General features: G+C 51.1%; 1 protein-coding gene across 2 annotated transcripts in view; it reads right to left on the bottom strand.

Moving 5' to 3' along the window:
• NAA15 (N-alpha-acetyltransferase 15, NatA auxiliary subunit) overlaps positions 1 to 25,482 on the bottom strand; it is a 703,732-nt gene that overhangs the window by 149,514 nt on the left and 528,736 nt on the right. The gene's annotated exons all lie outside the window — the stretch shown is intronic.

Raw genomic sequence — 25,482 nt, 5'->3', positions numbered from 1 at the left:
TCACGTTCTCCGGAAACACACTATCCCGTAGCCAGGCATGTGGGCGACGGCTGCAAACTAAGGCGGTCCCAGAGTCCAACTGGAGGAAGGAAGGGCCATGCCCGGAAAGGAGGATGGGGGACTGAGGAATGGGGAACCTGAGGTCCTTCCAGCGAAGACTGCGGGTGCGGAGACAGAGAAGAGCTGTCCTTGAGAGACGCCGTAGAAAAAATCACGACGCGGCGGCCCGTCTCCGGAGAGGATGACCAACAACCGCTGAACCTCTGGAGAAGAGCGGGCGTTCGAAGATGAATCAACAACCCGACGCCGTAGAGTCCGTGACTGCCGCCGAAGGGGACATGGGAACGACCTCCGCCAAAACGCGCGGCGCAAGAGACCGGAGCTGGGTCGGAGCCGGGGCGGCTAGGGAACAGCGCCGAAAAGGTGTCAACTCGACCTCAAAGGAGGCAGCCGCCTGCGTGGAGGGACGAGGGGGGCCCGGGGACATGTCCCACCCCTAGCCGGCCCCAGTGGCGCCGCAGGGCTAGCAGCCGCCTGCGTGTGAGCGGAGTCACGTCGGCCAAGGCCACTGCCTGCTTAGAGGACCGAGGAGGACACGCCCCGAGCCCTGGCAACCTCCCACGACACCACAGGGACCCCCGCGGGGGTTTGCGGCGAGGCAGAGGTGCCGTAGTCCGAAGGAGGGGAACCCGAAGGGCTGTACCCCGATGACACCACATCCTCTGAACCTGGATCTGAACTGGTCGGTAGCAGAGCCGCCGGCGAAGCCGCAGAACTTCCCCACACGCGGCAAGAAATCCGCAGACGTCCCAGGAAGAGAAGGAAGAGCCAAAGAGGCCTGCAAGGCCTCCATCTGGGCTCTGGTCGCCCCCGTGCCAGGAAACGGCAGATAGGGTGGCGACGCGCGGGGCCGCACCACCCGCTGAGAACCCACGCCCCCAACAGGTCGGGGACCAGACCTCGGGGACCAACTGAGACACTTACTAACAGGTGAGCGACGCCCTTGCGGCCTGGCAGAAGGACGATGTCGGAGACGGAGGTTCTTGAAGCCGTCCACGGGGGATGGACTCAGCGACGACACCGACCTGGACATGCGTGCCGAAAGGAGCTTCATCCGGCGGGACTTAGGCTTCATGTGCTGACACGCCTCACAGTCTGTGGAGTCGGGGTGCTCCCCCAAAAACCACATGCAGATGGGGTGAGGATCCGTCACCGACATCTGGCGCGTGCAAGACGAGCACGTCTTAAAGTCCGAAGGCATTTGCACAGTGTTCTCAAGAAAATAGCCTAAAAGCGGAAAGAAGAAGGCCTGAAACAGGCCAGGGGCAAGATCCAGATCCGCGTTGCATGCGGAAAAGAAGAAAACTGACATCAGCGCGCCAGGGTGGGGCTTATGTGACCTCGCTGACGTCACGCCCGCGGAGAACGTCGGGGCGGAGTCGCGTGGTATCGCCCCCGGCGCACAGAGATGCGGAGCAAGAATAATTCTACGTTAAGGAATCTCCGGCTAGTAGTCTCTATCAGATACGGTTTTTATCAAAGGAATATGCTACTTACCAGTATGCATCTGTTCTTGGCATGTAGAGCTACAGATCTATACACTGTGCATAGATCGCCATCTGGTGTTGGGCCCGGATGTTTGCAGTTTGTTTTTCCTCTTGGAAAGTGTTTGGGAGTCACGAGGTTGGTGACTCCTCCTCTGGTTAGCATTGCGCATGGGCTTCGGCTCCATTCTCAGATTGTTTTTCGCCAGCAGGGAAAGATGGAGCGTAGTAGTAACAGTAAAGAAACCCATGTGTATTGTATCTAAATAAGATAAGACTGGAACGGATACAGGTAGCCGGGGAGGCGGGTGGGCGTGTATAGATCTGCAGCTCTACATTCCAAGAACAGATGCATACTGGTAAGTAGCATATTCCGTTCGAGGCATATGAGCTGCAGATTATACACTGTGCATAGATTATATAGCAGTACCCAACCCTAGCGGCGACCACCGGCATCCGTTGCAGTCGTTTGAAACAGTGTTTTTAGTACAGCTTGGCCCACACTAGCTTGTTGCTTGGTTTGCACATCTACACAGTAATGTTTTGTGAAGGTGTGCGGTGTTGACCATGTCGCTGCCTTGCAGATGTCATCTAGTGGTATGTTCCCTAGGAAAGCCATAGAAGCCCCTATCTTCCTTGTAGAGTGGGCTTTAGGGGGAACAGATAGCGTGCGTTTTGCTTTGTAGTAGCAAATCTGTATGCATTTTACAATCCACCTAGCTGTCCCTGATTTGGAAATAGGGTTGCCTTTGTGTGGTGGGGAGAAGGAAACACATAGCTGTTTGGTTTTTTTGAAAGGTTGTGTTCTCTGGATGTAGTAAAGTAAAGCCCTTTTAACATCCAGTGTGTGTAAGGCTCTTTCCGCAACTGTTTGGGGTTGCGAGAAAAAGACTGGTAATTATACCGACTGGTTTAGATGGAATGGAGAAATGACTTTGGGTAGAAATTTAGGATTGGTGCGGAGTACAACCTTGTTGTGAGGCATCTGAAGAAAAGGTTCCTGTATAGTGAGTGCCTGTATTTCACTAACTCTTCTGAGGGAAGTGATGGCCACTAGAAAAGCTGTTTTCCATGTGAGGAATTGCAGCTCACACTTATGTAATGGTTCGAAAGGGGGTCCCATTAACCGTGTGAGGACTATATTCAAGTTCCAAACAGGTGAGGGTGGCACTCTGGGTGGAAATACTCTTTAAGGCCTTCCATAAAGGCTTTGATGGCAGGCACTTTGAAAAGTGAGAGGTGCTGCCTATTTTGTAAATAGGCAGCAATTGCAGCGAGGTGTAACCGAATGGAAGTATATGCTAGGTTACACCTTTGTAAATGGAGTAAATAACATATAATGTGCTGTATGGATACATTTAAAGGATTGATTGCGTTGTTGTGGCAGTAAACAACAAACCTTTTCCACTTTGCTGCATAGCACACCATAGTAGTAGGGCGTCTAGCTTCCCTGATAATGTTCATGCAATCAGGGAGAAGGTGAAGGTATCCAAATTCTAGGACCTCAGGAGCCAGATCGCAAGGTTGAGTTGAGCTGGGTCCGGGTGCCTGATCTCTCCATGGTTCTGGGTTAGGAGGCATGGCGAGAGGCGTAGCTTTTGGTGTGGTACTACTGAGAGTTCCAGCAGTGTGGTGTACCACGGTTGTCTGGCCCATGTTGGAGCTACTAGGATCAGAGTTAGGGAATGTTGCTGTAGCTTTCGCACCACTAATGGAAGGTGGAAAAGTGTATGCAAATTTGTTTGACCAGTTCATATCGCATTGCCTTCGGACAATGGGTGTGGATATCTGGCGGCGAAGCTTGGGCATTTTTTGTTTTCGTGGGTGGCGAATAGGTCTATGTGTGGATGCCCCCACTTCTGAAAGAACGGGTGAAGAACCTGTGGGTGAAGTTCCCACTCGTGGATCTGCTGTGTCTGTCTGCTCAGCAGATCTGCCACGGTGTTTTGTACTCCTGGGACGTGTTGGGCTAGGAGAAAAATCTTTTGTGGAATTGCCCATCTCCATATGCTCTGTGCTAACTGAGAGAGCTGTGGAGAGTGTTTGCCCCCCTGTTTAGGTCTCGGCTAGCGAAGGCTGCGCTTGCGCAGTCTCGCTCGCGAGAGAAAATGACTTGGAGAAGAGGGGCTTGAACCCGCCCCTCTTCTCCATTGGCTGGCCTCTTGAATGCTGGCCAGCCATTGGAGAAGAGGTCCGTCACTCCGAACAGGCCCCGTCCTTTTCGGATTCGGGGGCGTGTTTTTTGCAACTTTTCTAATTATCTCCTCCAGCCAATGGCAAGAGGAGAGAAAAGCAAAACACGCCCCCGAATCCGGAAACGCCCCTGCCTTTCTCCGAGGCATTTCTGCTTCGCCTCGGATGAAGGCGGTGGTGGCCTCAGTAAAAGCGCGCTCTTCCAGAGTTATTTTCCACAGTTGTGTGCCTGAGTGGGGTGGGACGGTGGCTTGTGGTGTTCACCATCGCCGTGAGCACAGTTCTCGTCCCCCACTTACTTCCCCAACCACCCCCCGGAGCCGCCAGGAGCCATGGCCGGCGTCTTCGACCACCCCAGATGGATTCACCCTTGGGAAAGACGACGAAGGTCTTGGAAGAACTTTCCAGACGCGTTTAGAAGCGGCCTTCTAGGATGTGGAACCGGTGCAGTCCTGGAGCGGGCTTGAAGACGCCATTGAGGTGCAGTTTTTGCTTCGTCAGTGCACGTTTATTACTGAGCACGTGACACCATTGTGGCTCTTTTTTAATGTATTTGTCTTTCTTTGGGTTTTAAAGTGACCCTCAAGGGCTCCTCTCTTCAGAGGTTGTTGGAGAGAGGGGATGTGGTACAAATTGCCCACTTAGTGGAAAGTGACGCAGAGTTAAATGCTTCGGGGCAGATTTACAAACCCCTTGCGTCACTTTTAATGGAAAATTGGCGCAAGGAGTTTGTTAATCTGCCCCTTCCTTTGGTGGAAACGTCGGAAAATTGGTGTTTTGTGTGTGAAAATGAGCCTGGAGTGGGTGTGTGGTGTGTAGAAGGGGGGGGAGCTTGGGCCTCACACAGCCGAAGGCAGTCAGCTGCTACCACGAGTGAGGCCTGACTGAAGATGACGCATCTGGAGGCCCTGTTGGTGGCCCCTTAGCTTCTCTAGTCCAGGGTTCAGGCTCATCTTTGGGGGAAGATAGAGCCAATGAGATAGAAGTTTAACGCCGCTGCCAATCGGGGCGCATCGAAGGTGGCGATTGAAGTGCATTCTCATGTTGGACTCTCGAGGCCTACCACCCTAACCTTTAGCCAGGCCCACAGTATAAATCCATCAAAGCGCCTACACGCAACTCAAATTTCTAGTATGCGCTATAAAAAATTCGTTTCACTTAGCAGCCGTTGGCTCGGGGTTACAGATTCGAGCCTTCTGCCTGGCATCATCTCGGTGATAGCAGACCGTAAGGTGGAGGCAGGGGAAGGTTCACCCCCTCGCCGCGGAGATGTGTGTGTCACATGTCTGAGGCCTGGCGAGGCCAACTCCGCCTTTCATCCGTGCGGCGGCCACATGAGGAACCTTGCCTTGGGTGATAAACTCCGATGTAAGGTGGAGGCAGGGGAAGGTTCACCCCCTCGCCGCGGAGATGTGTGTGTCACATGTCTGAGGCCTGGCGAGGCCAACTCCGCCTTTCATCCGTGCGGCGGCCACATGAGGAACCTTGCCTTGGGTGATAAACTCCGATGTTTAAAATTAAATATAGTGTTAATAATATTAACTCTGATTAAAAATTGCTCCAGTGGATAAAAGAGATGTAAGTGCAACTTGGACGTGGAGTAAGTAGTCAGTGATGTAATCCTCAGGTGAGCCCGCACCACCCACAGGTCTTTATCCGGTCCGGGTTTGTAGTGATCAGTCATAAGCGCACAGACCGTTGAGTAAAATACTTTACGTTTGTTATGTTGTAGTGATTTATAAAGCGCTTATTCTGCCACCGCGGTGCTTCAATTATAAACAGTTCTTATCAAACACGTCTCCTTGGAAGGATGAAAGGCTTGCCAGCCCGGCAGACTTTGCACCTCCGTCCTTAAGACTGTTTTTAACCCACTGAGTTGTCTTGCCGCCTAACACACTATGGTCCGACCGGCTGCATGCAGACTGGTCGCTTTATCCTCGTTAAAAATAATGAGGTGGGCTGTAGGGTTATGCGCGCACATGTGGGATTTATGGGCCGGGCCTGCACGGTATCAACCAGGGAGGAAGGCTGGGCCCAAAAACCAAGACAGGAAATGATTGTAGCTTTCCAGCCTGTGGCGACACGTGTGAATCGGGGCCCCCATAAAAACTGGGTAACAGAGCTCTTAAGACGAGGCGGGGCTAGCGTAGCCTGAGAGCGGCAGTTTGCAGTGAAGGGAGAGGGGATGTAGTGTGTCTCTCTGGGGATGGGAAAACAAAAACATATTTTGTTGTAGTCCATGTGACATGAAACAATTTGAATTTGAACCAGAGAATAGAGGAAACCAATTGTGACACTTCCACACATTTTTTTTGAAAAATGAGGATGTAACTCTTGCTTAGAAATTGTGGTTTTGTTATAGATTTAATTAAAGCTTGTTCTGCCACTATACCCTTTCCACACAAAAAAACCAACGCTGTTTTCTCTTCTTACATTTTCAGTCTGAGAGAGCGCAAAGCGATGAATTATGCCCCAAACTCGGCCGCATGTTCCCCGGTCATTCACCTCAGAAATGTGGCAAATGCCCTTTCTGAAGCAGAAATAGTGCCCCAGGGGTGGCTACATTAAGTGGGTTTGCCCACTTCCTGCCTGGTTCAAACTCTTATGGAACGTCACGTTTACCTACTGACAGTGCCACTGGAATTATGCGCCACAGGAGGAACATATACTGCAGTTGGCTAAACTATTCGGGCAACAGGCGGATTACGATGCTTACTGCGGCGCGTTTTGTGGTAGAATCGCTTCATTGTGTAGCTGTTTCCTTGCATGTTAACCCTGCCTGAGCTCGTTCCGCGTCTTTAGTATCAGTAGAACACCCAAATGCAGCAATAAGCAAAGCAAAGGTTTCTCGTCAACTTTTCGTAAGAGCGTTCCTTGTGCGGCAACAACCGTTGTCACATTTTTAGTAATTGTTGGCTGTTTTGAGCGTTTTCGTTAAAATCTATGCAGCGGGTGATGTATTATTTGGTAAACTCCGCAAATCCATAATTATGCGGAAAATACCAAGGCCCAAAGTGATTGCCGCCGTGCAATCTTTAGTTCTCCGAGCCCAGGTCTCCCTCCTCACAGCTCTTGCTCCACAGCCTTCACTGGAGCTGGAGTGCAGTGCAGCAGCCGGCACGACCTGCAGTGTGATGCGGCAGCCGGCACAGACCTGAGGGTCTGCAGTGTGATGCGGCAGCCGCCACAGACCTGAGGGTCTGCAGTGTGAGGCGGCAGCCGCCACAGACCTGAGGGTCTGCAGTGTGAGACGGCAGCCGCCACAGACCTGAGGGTCTGCAGTGTGACGGGCCGCTGGCACACACGGGTACGCGCAGAGGGAAGCCTGTGGGTCTGTAGTACGACGCAGTAGCAGGCACATACTGGTAGGCGCAGAGGGCGTGCCTGTGTGTGAGTAGTGTGGCGCGGCAGCAGGCGCAGACCGTAGGCCCGAGGGTCTGGTGGTGTACACTAGCAGGCCCACACGGGTAGGCACAGAGGGCAGGCCTGGGGGGTCTGTAGTATAACACAGGAGCAGGCACATAGGGGGTAGCTGTGGGTCTTTAGTATGATGCAGGTGCAAGCACACACAGCTACGCACGGAGGACAGGCCTGTGTACTTGCAGTGTTGCACAACAGCAGGCACAGACTGTAGGCCCGAGGGGCTGGTGTTGTACACCAGCAGGCACACACGGGTACGCGCAGAGGGCAGGACTGTGGGTCTGTAGTATGACGCAGGAGCAGGCAAATACTGGTAGGCGCAGAGGGCGTGCCTGTGTGCCTGTAGTGTGGCGCGGCAGCAGGCGCAGACTGTAGGGCCGAGGGTCTGGTGTTGTACACCAGCAGGCACACACGTGTAGGTGCAGTAGTATGATTCAGGAGAAGGCACACACTAGTAGGCGCAGACGGCCATGCCCGGTGGTCTTCATGTGGCGCGGCAGCAGGCACACACGAGGCCCGTGGCCTCCTCGGAAATGTTTTAAAAACAAAAACGTAAACAAAAATAATGTCATGAGCAATGCCAATAGCTCTAACTTTAACAACGCCGAGACCATTGCATTGTAAATGCTTGTTTTGAATGTAGTACATGGCAGTCATGTTGTCTGTGCGAATGAGGACTGCCTTGCCTGAAATCTGCGCCTGGAAGGATTTTAGGGCGAGGAAGATCGCCAGTAACTCCAGATGGTTGATGTGGAGTAACTTCTGTTGCGGCGTCCATGTGCCCTGTGCTGTGAGATGTAACAGATGAGCTCCCCAGCCGGAGAGCGATGCATCTGCCGTTAGGATTATTTGTGGGACCGGGTCCAGGAACGGTCGACCTCTGGAAAGGTTTGTGGTGTTCCACCACTGCAGAGAGCGATGGGTGCGACCGTCTACCAACACCAGATCTGTCAGTTGTCCCTGGGCCTGGTTCCACTGGCGTGCCAAGCACTCTTGGAGTGGACGCATTTGGAGTCTTGCATAGGGCACTATAAAGATGCAAGAGGCCATCATCCCTATGAGCTGCATAAACACTCTTGCTGGGAGAGAGTGTTGACATAGGAATTTTTGACGCAGCGCCTGTATTTTTGCAATCCTGGCAGGATTGGGATAGGCTATGGCTTTTGAGGTGTCTATGGTGGCACCGAGATATTGTTTTGTGTGTGATGGTACCGGGTGGGATTTTTGATGGTTCACCGTGAAACCTAGCTGGTGAAGTAGTTGGACCGTAGCGGCGGTATGTTGCACACATTGTTGGTAGGACGTGGCTTTTATCAGCCAATCGTCCAGCTAGGGGAAGACGTGAATGTGCTGTCTTCTGAGGTGTGCAGCCACTACTGCCAGGCACTTGGTGAAAACCCTTGGTGCTGTTACCCCGAACGGGAGCACCTTGAACTGGTAGTGTTGACCGTCTACCACAAACCTGAGGTACTTTCTGTGAGACTGGTGTACTGGGATGTGAAAGTACGCGTCTTTCAAGTCCAGAGTGGTGAGAAAATCGTTCTGGGAGAGAAGTGGAAGAACCTGTTGGAGGGTTACCATGTGAAATGGTCTGAATGAATGTAGGTGTTTAGATGTCTGAGATCTAAGATAGGTCGTTGGGTCTCGTCCGTCTTTGGAATTAGAAAGTACAGGGAGTAGACCCCTAAATTTTGTTGATTTATGGGGACTGGCTCTATTGCTCCTTTTTGCAGGAGGGAGATCACCTTGTGTTAGTAGCGCAGTATGTTCTTGCGACATAGGGCGGTGCCTGGGTGGAATGTTGGGGGGTGTAGATGTTAATTCTAGGCAATACCCTGACTGAATAATTTGTGTCACTTGTCTGTCTGAGGTGATTGTCTCCCAGACGTGAAGGAAATGTTGTAGTCTGCCTCCGACTGGAGTGGAATGGTCTGGAGGGAGCGGGGGAAAGTCATTGGGCAGGAGGTGTGGCAGAGCGGGCGGTATTTGTTTTGCCTCTGCCCTTATTATTATTGCCTCTGTATCCGCTTCTTTGATAACCCTTCGTGAAGGTAGATTGAGGAGGGGATTTATAGGACGTGGACGCACTGTCCGAGAAGTAGCCTCTGCCCGTGCCCCGAAAGGAAGAACGGCGAAAGGAGCGCCTGGGAGTCTGTGTTTGTAGGGCTCCCATAGATTTCGCCGTGTCTGTATCTTTTTACATTTTTTTGAGGGTTTCGTCTACTTTAGGGCCAAATAGATGATCTTGGTCGAATGGGTGATTTAATATAGAGGCTTGAACCTCTGGTTTAAACCCTGAAACCCTGAGCCAGGCATGGCGACGGAGAAGGACACCGGTGTTTATGGCCCTGGAGGCTGTATCTGCTGCATCTAGGGCACATCGTATCGAGGTATTGGTTATTGTCTTTCCCTCTTGAATAAGTTCATTAGCCCTAGTCTTGTACTTTTCAGGGAGATGGTGCATGATGGTATCTAGCTTATCATAATGCGCCCTGTCGTATCGGGCCAACAGTGCATGCGTATTGGCAATACGCCATATATTGGCCGCTTGTGACGCAGTGCGCTTCCCTGACGCATGTAGGAGCTTGGACTCTTTGTCAGGTGGGGGCGCCTCGCCTGACACCTGAGAATTTGAGCGCTTCCTAGCTGTAGATACCACTAGGGAATCTAATGGTGCAGGGCCTTTAATGTAAGAAGGGTCTGTGGGGGCGGCTTTGTGTTTCTTCTCTAGCCGAGGGTTTAGGACCCTGGCCCTGACTGGGTCTTTAAAAACCTCAGGGGCATGTTAAATTACGCCCTTTAACATAGGTAGAATGGCAGTGGACCTATGTGTATCGTCAAAGGTGTCTAGGAGAAAATCCTCCTCCACTGGGTCGGTATGTAACTCCACCCCGTGGTAGTGTGCCGCCCGTTGTAACAAATGGTGAAAACCCAAGGAATCTTCAGGAGGGGATGGCATAGATGGATAAAGGTCATCCTGTGGGACATCTGGGATGTCCGGATTGTTATTATCCCATGGGTCTGGAGATCCAGTAGGGGTGGGATCTTGTGGCACATCTGCTGGATCATAGTAAGGGTCCCCCAAATCGTCTGGGACAGGAGACAAGGTGGGGGAATGATGAGGTGGAGGGGGTGGAGGTGGAGAGGGTGGAGGAGGCGGAGGAGGTGGGGAAGGCACCCTGAAAGGAGAGGTAGCAATGTCCTTTCTCTTTGGGGGTGGAGGTGGAGCTGGCCTGTCCAAGTGTCTCTTTTTTGAAGACAATGTCAAGTGTCCAGTCTTTGGATCCTTGATGAGGGCTTTTTGCAAAGGATCCGGTGTGAAAAGCTCCTGTGACACTGGTTGTTTGGTCGGCGCCGAAGGTTTCGGGGCCGACGGCTTTTTAGGTTTGTCGAAGCCGTGCTTCCTTGGAACCTCCGTTTTTTTGGTCGGTGCCGAAGAAGGTCTCGGCACGGGAGTGTCGGTGCCGAGGGTCTTGTGATGTTTGGTCGGCGCCGGAGGAGCAGGTTTCGACACCGAAGAATTCGGTGCCGGGTTCGGTGTGGAGGTGGAGGACGATTTTTTCTTCGGTGCCGAAGGCTGTTTCTCAGCACCGGTGGACGGCTGGCTCGAGCCCGAGCTGCCGGAAGGCTTAATAGGCTTCTTTACCGGGCCCGAAGGTGGGATGTGAGAAGGTCTTGCCTAGGCCCGGAGGCGAAGGTGTGACCGAAGCCTTTTTCTGTATCGGCGTGGGAGGGGGAATTGTACTCACGACCCGCTGCGCCGGGGTGATGTCCTCCACATCTGAGTCGTCGGCCTCGGAAGTGCTGACGAGGTAGTCGTCCTCCTGTTCGATGTCCTGCTGTCCCAGAGCTTCGACGTCATCCCCGAAGATGTCGACTGGAGCGGAGGTCGAGGAGTGCGCCATGTTGCGTCTAGCCCGTCGATCTCGAATGGTCTTTTTTGAGCGAAAAGACTTGCAGGCTGGACAGTCTCGGGCCTCGTGTTCTGGGGAGAGGCAGAGGTTGCACATCTCATGGAGATCGGTGTGGGGAAACTTGGACCCACATCGAGGGCACTTCTTGAAGGGAGTTCTTTCCATCAGCCGAGACCGGAGCCGGAATAGGCCCAAAGGCCGCCGTCGACCACCGGAATCGAAGAAGTGCCGAAGAGAAGATGAGTAAGATGATTTATATCTTTGAAGAAGCTCGATGAGCGAGGATTTGTGCGTCGATCGGTGAACTGGGAAGTTCGGAACTGGAGCGCGAAGTATTACATCCCAGCCCGATGGCGGAAAAAAACAATCTGAGGATGGAGCCGAAGCCCATGCGCAATGCTAACCAGAGGAGGAGTCACCAACCTCGTGACTCCCAAAGACTTTCCAAGAGGAAAAACAAACTGCAAACATCTGGGCCCAACACCAGATGGCGATCTATGCACAGTGTATAATCTGCAGCTCATATGCCTCGAACACACAGTTTCTTATTTCCGTACAAACACCCACAACACAGAAGTTTTTCAGAGGAAAACAGCCAATGCAATCCTATGGACTATGGAAGAACATTAGTTTATCAGTTTGAAGGTAAGTAAACTGTCTTGAGAGGTTGAGTGTATGGGGTTAGAACAAGGATTACCCCAGGGTCAAGGATGCACTCAAAAAGCACCCTCAGTGGCACTAGCGCAGCCGGGTGCATAGTTCGGAGGCCCAATTTTAGATATTGGACTTGGGGGGCCGTCTGTTGGTGGCTGATCACGGCCAAGCAACAGGTTGAGGGAGCAAAGCTCCTAGGGTTAAGCGAAGGCAAAGGGGGATCAGAGTTAGCAAACAAGGTGCACCCACAGCAGCACAGGGGCAGCTGGGTGCAGACTGCTGATTTGGTGTCGGGTGCACCGTTTTCAATGGGAGTTGCCGGTTTTGGATTTTGGTTGCAGGCTCAGTCCAGAAAGTCTTCCGGGAGGAACCAATAGCTTGGCAGGTAAGTTGGAGGGCTCGGGGAATCCTGAAGGGGTCAACCCACGGTGGACTCTGACTCTGGAGCGCTAGGGGACCTCGCTGGGACTGGTGGGCCACTCTTGACTCAGACCGAAGGAGTCAGGGGCAGTGGTGGTTCCAGGCGTACGGTTTAATGGTCTTTAGCAAGCTCAGTCTGTCTTTGGAGATTCTATTGAACAGAACTTCTGTTCATAGGAGATCCGGTCTTTGTTTAAGGCAGTCAGTCCTCCCAGGGGTTCTGGAGGTCGCTGGCTGCAGGACCAAGTGATTTTTGGAGCAGGATGTCTGGAAACTGCATACGGGCCGGTAGGACTGAGGCCAAGTCAGTTCTTCTCTGCGGTCTCCTCTGTGATATGTCTTCTTTCGTCCTTCGTATGTTGCGGGAATCTGCTTCGTGGGTTCAGTGCTGCCCCCTAAATACTATATTTAGGGGGCATTTTAGGGGTCTCGAGGTAATAGCCAATGGGCTACTGACCTTAGGGTGACTACCCCCTTGATGTGCTCATCCCGCGTAGGGGAGTGGGCACAATCCCTAATACTGATTGGAGAGGGCCTGCTATCTGCAAGATGGCGGGCACTGAAGAGTGGGCTGCAACTCACCTCCCCTACCGGAGGAGTGGGGATGGCAGAGGTGGGCACACCTTCTAGGCTGTTCTATTTTCTCCTGCCTGTCTTCCTGCCGAAAAGGGGCTGAGACAGGTAGGGGGCCTGCTCCTGATAGCAGGAGAAGCTGGGATTGTTTTACAAAGGCAGACAGCAATGCCTCTGAAGCTCCCCTGCTACAAATGGCTCTTCCTGAGGTGTGACCAGCTCCGCCCAGGAAAGGCTTTGTCACTGGGCCCAGGGATCGAAAGCTCCCACCCCAGGGGTCCAGAAACATGTCTCGTGGTGGCAGGCTGGTGTTTACCAGTCAGGGAACCCACCAGAGGCTGTTCGAATTTCAGGGGACATCTCTAAGATGCCCCGTTAGTGCATTGTATAATTAATCCCACACTGGCATCAATGTAGGTTTATTATGCAGAGAAGTTTGCTACCAAACTACCCAGAATTCAGTAAAGCCATTATGGTGCGGAGGCGTTCCTAATGACAAACTCCCAGTCCATATACTCTTTTATAGCTTTAATGCACTGACCATGTCTAAGAATGGACTTAGACAATGTAGGGGTCCAGCGTTCATGCAACTGTACCCTCACCAGTGGTATAGTTGCACCCAGCTAGAGGGGTGGCTTACCTATACCTTAGGCAGTGGGTTGCAGGCATGGCACACAGTTATGTGTGCCATGTAGACTTCACTGTTCTCTGCACCAAAACAAGCAGCCTGCAATGGCAGTGTGTAGGTGTTGAGGTACAGGGTCTCTAAGGGTGGCACAATATTTGCTGCAGCCCTTAGAGGCCTTCCCTTGCCACAGTGCCCTTGGTACCCATGGTACCTTTTAAAAGGGACTTACATGTGGCCAGAGAGGCGCCAATTGGGGGTATAAAGGACCAGTTTTGGGAAAGAACAGACCCTGGGAACCTGATTGGCAGGGACCCAGGGAACATCAAGTCATAGTGCTTCAGAAATCTGGCAATAAGGTGGGGGGGGGGGGGTACTGTGAGAAAGTGCCATCTTTCTTGCATGGTGTGACCCACCTATTTGCTGAATTGCTGATGTACTTGTGTGCCCTGGTCCCCTGCCAATCAGGTGCCTAGGGCCTGTGTTCCTTCCCTAAAACTGCATTAAAGCCTAAACCCCATTGGCATCTCTAGCCACATGTCAGCCCCTGATAAATGGCACCCTAGGTAGTCAGAGCACTGTGACCAGAGAAGGCCCTAAGGGCTGCAGCACTTATTGTGCCACCCTTAGAGGCCCTGTACCTTGACACACACACACACACACACACACACACACACACACACACACACACACACACACACACACACACACACACACACACACACACACTGCCCTGGCATACCTCAGTCACCCCTCTAGCTGGGTGCCCTATGCCAGTGGTGTGGGTACAGGAGCATGAGCCCTGTACCCCTACAGTACCCAGGTCCATTCCTGGGCACTGTAAGTGCAGTGCTGCCATTAAGAGTATATGGTGCTGGGAGGTCGTCATCACGAACTCCACAGCACCATGATGGCTACACTGAAGACTGAGAAGTTTGGTATCAAACTTCTTAGCACATTAAACCCACACTGTGTAAGAAAGTGGGTTTCTGTTGCAGTAACCCCCCCCCCCCCTTTTTTGCCTAATAGCTGATGCACTTTTCCTTGTTGTGCCCTGGGCTCCTGCCAATCAGGTGCCCTGGGCCTGTGTTCCTTCCCTAAAAACTGCCTAACAGCCAAAACCCAAATTGGCAAACCCTGGCCACATGTCAGCCCCTGGTAAATGGTACCCTAGGTACCCAGGGCCTTGTGACCAGGGAAGGCCTCTAAGGGCTGCAGCACTCATTGTGCCACCCTTAGATGCCCTGTACCCTAACACACACACACACTGCTCTTGCAGGCTGAGTGTCTGGATACAAGACAAAACAGAGAGTCGACATGGCACACATCCCTGTGTGCCATGCCCACAACCTACAATGCCCTGGCATTTATCAGCCACCCCTCTAGCTGGGTGCCCTCTGCCAGTGGTGTAGACACAGAGGCAGGAGCCCTGTGCCCCTACAGTACCCAGGTCCATTCCTGGGACCTGTAAGTGCAGTGCTGCCAGCTAAGAGAATATGGGGCTGGGAACTTGTCAAACACGAACTCCACAGCACCATAATGGCAGCACTGAAGACTGAGAAGTTTGGTATCAAACTGCTCAGCACATTAAATCCACACTGATGCCAGTGTGTGATTTAATGTACAAAGCACCACAGAGGGCATCTTAGAGAGGCCCCCTGAATCCTAAACCTACAATCCACGTCTGTTCTGAGGCTGCCTAGGCTGCCACACAGCAGACATGTTGCTGGACCCCTGGGTAGGAGAGCCCCTGCTCTCCTGGGCCTGCAACAATGCACATCCTGGGCGAGGTGCTAAATCTCCTCCCCCAGGATGGGCAGGGGGAAGCTTCAAAGGCATGCCGCCTCTGTGAGCTTCCCCAGGCCACTGCAACCCCCCACTCTGGCGGGAAGCTTGGCCGGAAACCCCAAATAAGGACAGGGGATGTGCCAGCCTGCCAACCCCACCCCTCCGGTGGGGGAGGCGAGGTGAAGCACATCTCCGGGCTCTCGCCATCTTGAAGATGGGAAGCCCTGCCCAATCAGGACTAGGCTCCTGCCCCCCTCCCACAGGAGAGAGGCAGGATAGGGGGTGTACCCACCCCAGGACAGGGACCCATTGCCCCGGCCCTTCACCTACCTGTAACGCCCCCTGAATCTAGTATTTAGGGGCACCCTAAACCTTCCTTCCCCAGATCCCAGATTCGAAACTACAAGAAGAGCAAGAAGAACAAAGACCTGCCCTGCAGCTGCTAAAAAGAGGAAGACACCAACTGCTTTGGCCCCAGCCCTACCGGCCTGTCAACCCTTGAACCTGCTCCTGCTCCAGCGCGGCATCTCTTGTGGCCAGCAACCTCAGAAACCCCGGAGGACCCAGCTGCCTTTGAACTCTGATTCCCTGGGACTCCCATGAGTAGAGGCACTACTCAGAACCTACCTTTCACCCCTGGCAGCAGCCCGGAACCGCGATCCCAGCCCACTCTGCACCAGCCAAGCCTGGCCGAAGCCGGAGTGAACTAAACCCACGAGGACGACCCCACGGCAACTGTGACCCCGAGTCCGGCACCCAAGGACCGCCCTCGACAATCCTGAAGAAGCCTGCAGCCTCAGAACAGTGTGCCACCCCAACCGCGATCAACAGAGGGTAATATTTCCGACACCAAAAGGCACCCCTGCACCCGGCACCCCACGGCCCTCTGTGTCCAATCCCAGGGTACCTACCTATCCTCCAACTACCCAACTTACCTCTCGAAGTGGTGGTGGCACCTGAAGAGTCCTCGTCCCCGAGCTTGCAGTCTTTTTCCTAACCGGAGATTTCCCATTGACTTACATTGAGCGCCCGAAGGCTCAAAAGCACACTGCACCCAGCCGCCCGAGTGGCCCTGGCAGTGAAAACTCTATTCCTCCCTACTTCCCCACTTGCCCTGAGTAAGTGACCAGGAGTCCAGCTCCCACAGCCGCGTGGCTTGCCAGACAGCAGCCACCAAACAAGGCCCCCCCTATCCCTCATAGGGAAACATTGGGCCTAACTCACTCTGCACCCGGCCGCCCTAGAGTCGCTGAGGGTGAACCAACTGTACCTACCTGACCCTGGGGGACCCCTGAGTCTGTGCCCAGAACCTCAACTCTGCCAGTCGAGTACTTACCCTTAAACCGCTAACTTCATTTTCCTTATAGGGTAACATTGACTGGCTTTTTCCTGAAATTTCTTCTAAGTGTGGACTTTTCAAATCTTCAAATATTCACCAAAAATCAGCCGAGTGACAAAAACGAATTTACTCACCTGCTCTAAGGTGAGCTCCCAGTGCTGGATCTTGGTGCCCAGCACTGACTCTGAAAAGTACCCACAACTATACTTACCTTTAACTCATTTTTCTTCCATAGGAAACCATTGACTGTTTTTCTGTGAAAGTGTATTTCTGCAATTTCTAAATATTCTTCAAAAACCGTATAACATCTGAAAACGTAATTATTTACTTGTGTTGGATAAAGGTCCCAGTACTGAGTCTAGGCACCCAGTACTGGATTACAAAAGTAACGATAACCTACTGTACCTATAACCTGAAGTTTCTTCCATAGGGAATCATTGATTGTTTTGCTCTGAAATATTTTCTAAGTGTTAACTTTTAAAATAGCTAAATATTAGTTAAAAGTCATTACAGTACCAAAGTCGACTTTCATCAACTGATTCTGAGAACTGACCCAGGACTGAATCTAGGACCCAGTCTTGGAATTACAAAAGTAATCTAAAAAGTAACCTGTTGCTTAAAACTTGAATTTATCATTGAGCTCAATGTATTGTGTTTAGAAATAGAGTTGCCTACTGCAACTACTTGTAACTGTTTACTAAAAAGTCTATTGCATATACAAAAGTATTTTTTATGAAACATCTCCTGTCGAGAAAGTATATTTTAATTCCAAGTGTTGTTTCTAAAATAAAACAAGCATATATTTTTTATATACAAACCATTGGCCTAGAGTTCAGTTATTGAGTGTGTGGAACTATTTGCTGACTGAGTGTGTACAACAAATGCTTTACACTGTCCTCTGATACTGCCTTACTGCTCGACCAGGCTACCACTTTGGAGAGTAAGGTTATATCTAACTTTAACCTCTGTTAAACCCTTGGGGTCTGTGGACTCTGTACACCCTGTACCTATTAAGGAACAGTATATACAGAGCCACTTTCTCACACACTGATGCCAGTGTGGGATTTAATGTAAAATGCACGAAAGAGGGCAACTTAGAGTTGCCCACTGAACCTAACCCACAATCTACGTCCTGCCTGAGAGGCTGCCACCCAGCAGATATGTTGCTGGACCCCTGGGTAGAGAGCCATCCGCTCTCCTGGGCCTGCAACAATGCACATCCTGGGCGAGGTGCTAGGTCTCCTCACCCAGGATGGGCAGGGGAAGCTTCAAAGGCATGCGCCTTTGTGAGCTTCCCCAGGCCACTTGCTGTACTCAGCAACTGGCCCCCACCGGTTCTAACCCCCACTCTGGCTGGAAAGCCCAAGTGAGGAAAGGGGGTGTGCCAACCTCTGCCAACCCCACCCCTCAGGTGGGGGAGGCGAGGTGAAGCACAACTCCAGCCTCCCGCCATCCTGACGATGGGGAGCCCTGCCCAATCAGGATTAGGTTCCTGCCCCCCTCCCACTGAAGAGTGGCAGGATAGGGGGTGTACCCACCCCATGGAAGGGACCCATTGGTCCCTGACCTCTGCCTACCAGTAACGCCCCTAAATTTAGCATTTAGGGGCACCCTGAACCTTCCTTCCTCAAATCCCGAATCCGAAACAAGAAAGAACAAGAAGAAAGAAGACCTGCCGTGCAACTGCTAACAAGAGGTCGACACCAACTGATTTGGCCCCAGCCCTACAGGCCTGTCGACCCTCGAACCTGCTCCTGCTAAAACCCGGCATCTCCAGTGGCAACTTTGAAAACCCCGGAGGACCCGACTGCCTTGCTCATCTACCAAGACTGGGACTCCCACGAGCAGTGGTCCTGCTCAAAAACAAGCAACAACCCCTGGTGCAAGCCAGGAACCGCGAATCCAGCACACACTGCACCCGCCGAGCCCGGCCTGTGCCTGAGTGGACAAAGACCCCGAGGACGTCCCCCCGGCGACTGTGACCAAGAATCCAGTACCCAAGGACCCTCCTCGACGCTCCTGACTACGCCTGCAGCCTTAGAACCAGGGACCTCTCCAACCGCGACCAGCAGGCGGTAAGATTTCCTGACGCCAAAAGGCACCCCTGTACACGGCGCCCTGCGGCGCCCTGTGCCCAACTCCTGGGTGCCTACCTAACCTACAGCTTCCCAACTTACCTCTTGAAGTGGTGGTCGCACCTGAAGAATCTCCGCCCGAGCTTGCAGCTTTTGATCATCTTGCAGCTTCTCCATTGAAATACATTGAGCGCCCGACGGCTCAAAAGCACCCAGCACCCACCCGCCCGAGAGCCCCTGGAAGTGCAACCTCTATCCTATCTTACTTCCCCACTTGCCCTGTGCGAGTGACCAGGAGCACAGCTCCCACAGCCGCGTGGCCTGCCTGCTAGCAGCCACCAACCAAAGGCCCCCTGCCCGCCATAGGCTAACATTGGGCCTAACTATCTGCACCCGGCTGCCCCTGTGCCGCTGAGGGTGTAACAACTGTACCTATCTGACCCTGGGAGACCCCCGAGTCTATGCCCAGAACCTTAACTCTGCCAGTCGAGTACTTACCTGAAAGCCAATAACCTACATTTTCTCGATAGAAGAATTTCCAAGTGAAACCAGTCAATGTTACTCTAAGTGTGGCGTTTTGAAACTTGAAAATATTCGCTAAAAATCAGCCGATCAACGAAAACAAAATTACTCACCTGTTATCAGGAGAGATCCCAGTGCTGGATCTTTGTGCCCAGCACTGAACCTGCAAAGTAATTACAACTGTACTCACCAATAACTTGATTTTCCTCCATAGGATAACATTGCCTGTTATTTACCAGAAATTCGATTTTTGAAACATACAAATATTCCTTAAAAATTGCCTGTGTAACAAAAACAATTTCTTGCAACTGTTTACAGGAGATGCACCAGGGCTGAACACAGGATCCAGTCCTTAGTAAGAAAAACCTATGCAAAGTAACTAATATTGTGTTTACTTTAAAATCCCCATTGAGGTCAATGTTATAATTGTGTTTGAATTATGTTGCCTATTGCAACAACTAACTATTGCATTTAAAAGTCCATTGCTTATTGAAAGTATACAACTACAGCATTTCATTCTGACAAAGTATTTTTGATACCTACTTGTGGTTTTGAAATAAAACAACTATATATTTTTAGATACAAAACAATTGGCCTAGAGTTCAGTTCTTGAGTGTGAGACCATTTGCTGACAGTGTGTACAACAAATGCTTTACACTGCCCTGTGTACTTTTTGCTTTGTGATAGCAAATTTGTATACATTTGACAATCCACCTTGCAATGCCAGATTTTGATATGGGATTGCTTTTATGTTGTGGTGAGAAGGATACAAAAAGTTGTTTTGCAAAAAGGTTTTGTTCTGTCAACATAGTAAAGGAGTGCTCTTTTTACGTCTAGGGTATGAAGAGCTCTTTCTACTACTGTTTGTGGTTGCGAGACCACCACTGGCAACTCAACAGATTGGTTTAGATGGAAGGGAGAAATAGCTTTAGGAAGGAATTTGGGATTTGTCCTGAGAACCACTTTGTTATGATGGAGTTGTAAAAATGTTTCTTGAATAGTTAGTGCCTGTAGCTCACTGACTAAGATGTAATGGCTACAAGGAAAGCGGTTTTCCATGAAAGAAATTGTAGCTCACATTTATGTAGAGGTTCGAATGGAGGACCCATTAATCTTGTGAGGACGATGTTTAAATTCCACACTGGGGAGGGAGGTACCCTGGGAGAAATTATTCTTTTGAGGCCTTCCATGAATGCTTTAATGGCAGGCACCCTGAACAGTGACAGATGTTGTCTATTTTGTAGGTAAGCTGCAATGGTAGCGAGATGTAATCTAATTGATGTGTATGCTAGATTACATCTTTGAAGATGCAGTAGGTAACATATGATGTGCTGAGTGGAGGCATCTAGAGGATTGATGTTGTTATTGTTACAGTATATAACAAATCTTTTCCACTTGGCTGCATAGCAGGTCCTAGTGGTGGGGTGCCTAGCTTCTTTGATGACGTTCATGCAATCAGTTGGAAGATTGAGATAACCAAACTCTAGGACTTCAGGAGCCAGATCGCCAGGTTGAGCTGTGCTGGATCTGGGTGTCTGATCTCTCCATGGTTCTGTGTTAAGAGCTGTGGGGAGAGGCGTATTTTTTGATGCAGGACTATTGATATTTAAAGCAATGTGTACCAGGGTTGTCTGGCCCATGTTGGAGCAACTAGGATCAGTGCTAGTGACTGTTGTTGCAGCCTGCGCACCACTAATGGAATGAGTGGGAGAGGTGGAAAAGCGTACGCAAATCTGCCTGACCAGTTCATCCATAACGTATTGCCTTTGGACAATGGGTGTGGATATCTGGCGGCGAAGCTTGGGCATTTTGTGTTGTAATGTGTGGCGAAGAGATCTATCTCTGGCTGCCCCCACATTTGGAAGAACAGTTGAAGAACTTGTGGGTGAAGTTCCCACTCGTGAATATGTTGTGTTTGCTGACTTAACAGATCTGCCATGTGATTTTGAATTCCTGGGAGATTTTGGGATAACAGGAATAGGTTTTGAGGAATTGCCCATCTCCATATGCTCTGTGCTAGTTGAGAGAGCTGGAGAGTGCACCCCCCCCCCCCCCCTGTTTTTGCAAATAGTACATTGCTGTCATATTGTCCGTGCGGAATGAGACCGCTTTGCCTGATATCTGCTTCTGGAATGATTTTAATGCCTGAAAGATTGCTAGTAACTACAAATGAATGATGTGGAGTAGCCTTTGCTGAGGTGTCCATGTGCCCTGTATGGTGTGATGAAGTAGATGAGCTACCCAGCCGGTGAGCGATGAGTCTGCTGTTAGCACAATCTGTGGAACCGGCGCTTTGAACGGTCGCTCTTTGTAAAGGATTTGGGTGTTCCACCACTGCAGAGAGCGATGTGTGCGGCCGTCCACCAACACCAGATCTGTTAGTTTACCTTGAGCTTGGTTCCACTGACGTGCCAGGCATTCCTGTAAGGGGCGCATCTGGAGTCTTGCATGAGGTACTATGAATATCCAAGAGGTCATCATCCCTATGAACACTCGAGCTGGGAGTGAGTGTTACGTCTGGAATCTTGTTATGAGGGCTTGTATGCTTGCTATCCTGGCAGGACTGGGATAAGCAAGGCTCTTTGAGGTGTTTATTGTGGCACCCAGATATTGTTGGATGTGGGATGGTTGAAGGTGCGACTTTGCAAGGTTTATGGTAAACCCTAAATCGTGAAGTAGTTGGATTGTGGCATGTGTGTGATTTACACACTGGGTACGTGACTTGGTTTTTATGTGCTTTTATGTGCCAGTCGTCCAAATATGGGAAGATGTGAATTTTTTGTCTTGTTAGGTGGGCTGCCACCACTGACAGACATTTTGTGAAGATTCTGGGTGCTGTGGGGACTCTGAATGCGAGAACCTTGAACTGGTAATGCTGTCCGTTCACCACAAACCGAAGATATTTCCTGTGAACAGGGTGAATGGGAATGTGGAAGTAGGCGTCTTTGAGATCCAATGTGGCAAGGAAGTCGCCTTGTTTGAGTAGCGGAAGGACCCGTTGAAGAATGACCATGTGGAAATGGTCTGATTGTATGTAGAGGTTTAATGGTCAGAGTTCCGTCCTTCTTTGGAATGAGGAAGTACAGGGAGTAAACCCATGTGTTTTGGTGATGAAGGGGAACTGGTTCTAGAGCATGTTTTTGTAAGAGGGAAAGTACCTCTTGTTTTAGAAGCGTTAAGTGGTCTGTTGACATTGGACGCTGTTTTGGTGATATGTTTGAGGGAGTGGAAGGGAGTTCTAGCCAGTAACCTGATTGGATGATTTGTCTCACCCACCTGTCTGTGGTGATGCTGTTCCAGACAGGTAGGAACTGTAGCAATCTTTCCCCGACTGGAGTAGAGTGGTCCAGGGGGAGTGGATGTGAGAAAGTGGGTTTCTGTTGCAGTAACCCCCCCTTTTTTTGCCTAATAGCTGATGCACTTTTCCTTGTTGTGCCCTGGGCTCCTGCCAATCAGGTGCCCAGGGCCTATGTTCCTTCCTTAAAACACGCAAACTCCCAATTGGCAAACCCTGGCCACATGTCAGCCCCTGGTAAATGGTACCCTAGGTACCCAGGGCCTTGTGACCAGGGAAGGCCTCTAAGGGCTGCAGCACTCCTTGTGCCACCCTTAGAGGCCCTGTACCCTTACACACACACACTGCCTTTGCAGGCTGAGTGTCTGGGTGCAGGACAAAACAAAGAGTCGACATGGCACACATCTCTGTGTGCCATGCCCATTACCTATACTGCCAAGGCATATGTCAGCCACCCCTATGGCTGGGTGCCTTATGCCTATGGTGTGGGCACAGGAGCAGGAGCCCTGTGCCCCTACAGTACCCAGGTCCATTCCTGGGCACTGTAAGTACAGTGCTGCCTTTTACAAGTACATGGTGCTGAGAGCTCGTCAAACACGAACTCCACAGCACCATAATGGCAACACTGAAGACTGGGAAGTTTGGTATCAAACTTCTCAGCACATTAAACCCACACTGATGCCAGTGTGGGATTTAATGTACTAAGCACCCCAGAGGGCATCTTAGAGATGCCCCCTTACAGCTAACCTACAATCCACGTCTGCTCTGAGGCTGCCCAGGCTGCCACACAGCAGACACGTTGCTGGACCCCTGGGTGGGAGAGCCCCTGCTCTCCCGGGCCTGCAACAATGCACATCCTGGGTGAGGTGAGAAATCTCCTCCCCCAGGATGAGCAAAGGGAAGCTTCAAAGGCATGCCGCCAGTTGGAGTTTCCCCAGGCCACTGCAACCCCCCACTCTGGCAGGAAGCTTGGCCGGAAACCCCATACAAGGACAGGGGATGTGCCAGCCTGCCCACCCCACCCCTCAGGTGGGGGAGGCGAGGTGAAGCACATCTCAGGGCTCTCGCCATCTTGAAGATGGGAGGCCCTACCCTATCAGGATTAGGCTACTGCCCTCCTCCCACAGGAGAGAGGCAGGATAGGGGGTGTACCCACCCCAGGACAAGGACCCATTGGTCCCTGGCCTTCACCTACCTGTAACGCCCCTAAATCTAGTATTTAGGGGCCCCCTGAACCTTCCTTCCCCAGATTCCAGATAGAAACCTACAAGAAGAGCAAGAAGAAAAAAGACCTGCCCTGCAGCTGCTAAAAAGAGGAAGACACCAACTGCTTTGGCCCCAGCCCTACCGGCCTGTCGACCCTCGAACCTGCTCCTGCTCCAGCGCGGCATCTCTTGTGGCCAGCAACCTCAAAAACCCCGGAGGACCTGGCTACCTTTGACCTCTGATTCCCTGGGACTCCCATGAGTAGAGGCTCTACTCGAGAAACCTATTCCTAACTCCTGGCAGCAGCCCGGAACCGCGGACCCAACACACTCTGCACCAGCCAAGCCTGGCCAGTGCCGGAGTGGACAAAGACCCTGAGGACGACCCCACGGCGACTGTGACCCCGAGTCCGGCACCCAAGGACCCCCCTCGACATCCTGGACGAAGCCTGCAGCCTCAGAACCGAGTGCCACCCCAGCCGCGATCAACCAGAGGGTAAGATTCCCGACGTCAAAAGGCACCCCTGCACCCGGCGCCCTGCGGCCCCCTGTGCCCAATCCCGGGGTACCCACCTAACCTACAACTACCCAACTTACCCCTCGAAGTGGTGGTGGCACCGGAAACATCCTCGTCCCCGAGCCTGCAGCCTTTTTCCAAACCGGAACATTCCCATTGATTTCCATTGAGCGCCCGAAGGCTCAAAAGCACCCTGCACCCAGCCGCCCGAGTGGCCCTGGCAGTGCACTCTCTACACTAACTTACTTCCCCACTTGCCCTGAGTAAGTGACCAGGAGCCCAGCTCCCACAGACGCGTGGCTTGCCAGACAGCAGCCACCAACTAAGGCCCCCCTATCCCTCATAGGATAACATTGGGCCTAACTCACTCTGCACCCGGCCGTCCTGAAACCGCTGAGGGTGAACCAACTGTACCTACCTGACACTGGGGGACTCCTGAGTCTATGCCCGGAATTTCAACTCTGCCAGTCGAGTACTTACCCTTAAACCGCTAACTTCATTTTCCTCATAGGGTAACATTGACTGGCTTTTTCTTCAAAAATCTTCTAAGTGTGAACTTTTCAAAACTGTAAAAATTCACCAAAAATCAGCCAAGTGACAAAAACGAATTTACTCACCTGTTCCTGGGTGAGCTCCCAGTGCTGGATCTTGGTGCCCAGCCCTGACCCTGAAAAGTACTCACAACTATACTTACCTCTAACTCATTTTTCTCCCATAGGAAACCATTGTCTGCTTTTCTGTGAAATTTCTTCTAAGTGTCTATTTTTGCAAATTTGAAATATTCTTTTAAAATCGTACCATTTCTGCAAACGAAATTACTTACCTGTTTTTGATAAGGACCCCAGTCCTGGGTCTAGGCACCCAGTCCTGGATTACTAAAGTAACGATAAAGTACTCTACCTGCAATTTGAATTTCTTGCCATAGAGATCCATTGAATGTTTTCTGTGAAATATTTTCTAAGTGCTAACTTTTGAAATAGCTAAATATTATTTAAAAATCATTACAGTTATTAAGTCGACTTTCATCACTTGATTCTGAATCCTGACCCCAGGCTGGTTCTAGGATCCAGACCTGGAATTCCAAAAGTAATCTGAAAAGTAATTTATTACAAATAACCTGAATTTACCATTGAGTTCAATGCATTGTTATGTTTAGGAAATAGGATTGTTTATTGCAACCAACTGTGACTGTTTACACAAATTTATTGCTTGAAACAAAAGTATTTATATTCAACCTCTCATTCTGAGAAAGTATATTTTTACCCCCTTTGTGGTTCTAAAAATAAAACAAGCATATATTTTATATATACAAATCATTGGCCTAGAGTTCAGTTATTGAGTGTGTGAAACCATTTGCTGACTGAGTGTGTACAATAAATGCTTTACACTGTCCTCTGG

This window comes from Triturus cristatus, chromosome 2_2 (genome assembly GCF_964204655.1).
Source record: "Triturus cristatus chromosome 2_2, aTriCri1.1, whole genome shotgun sequence".
NCBI lineage: Eukaryota > Metazoa > Chordata > Amphibia > Caudata > Salamandridae > Triturus > Triturus cristatus.
The sequence above is the reverse complement of the archived record's forward strand: the minus strand, read 5'-3'. Positions and strand labels throughout refer to the sequence as shown.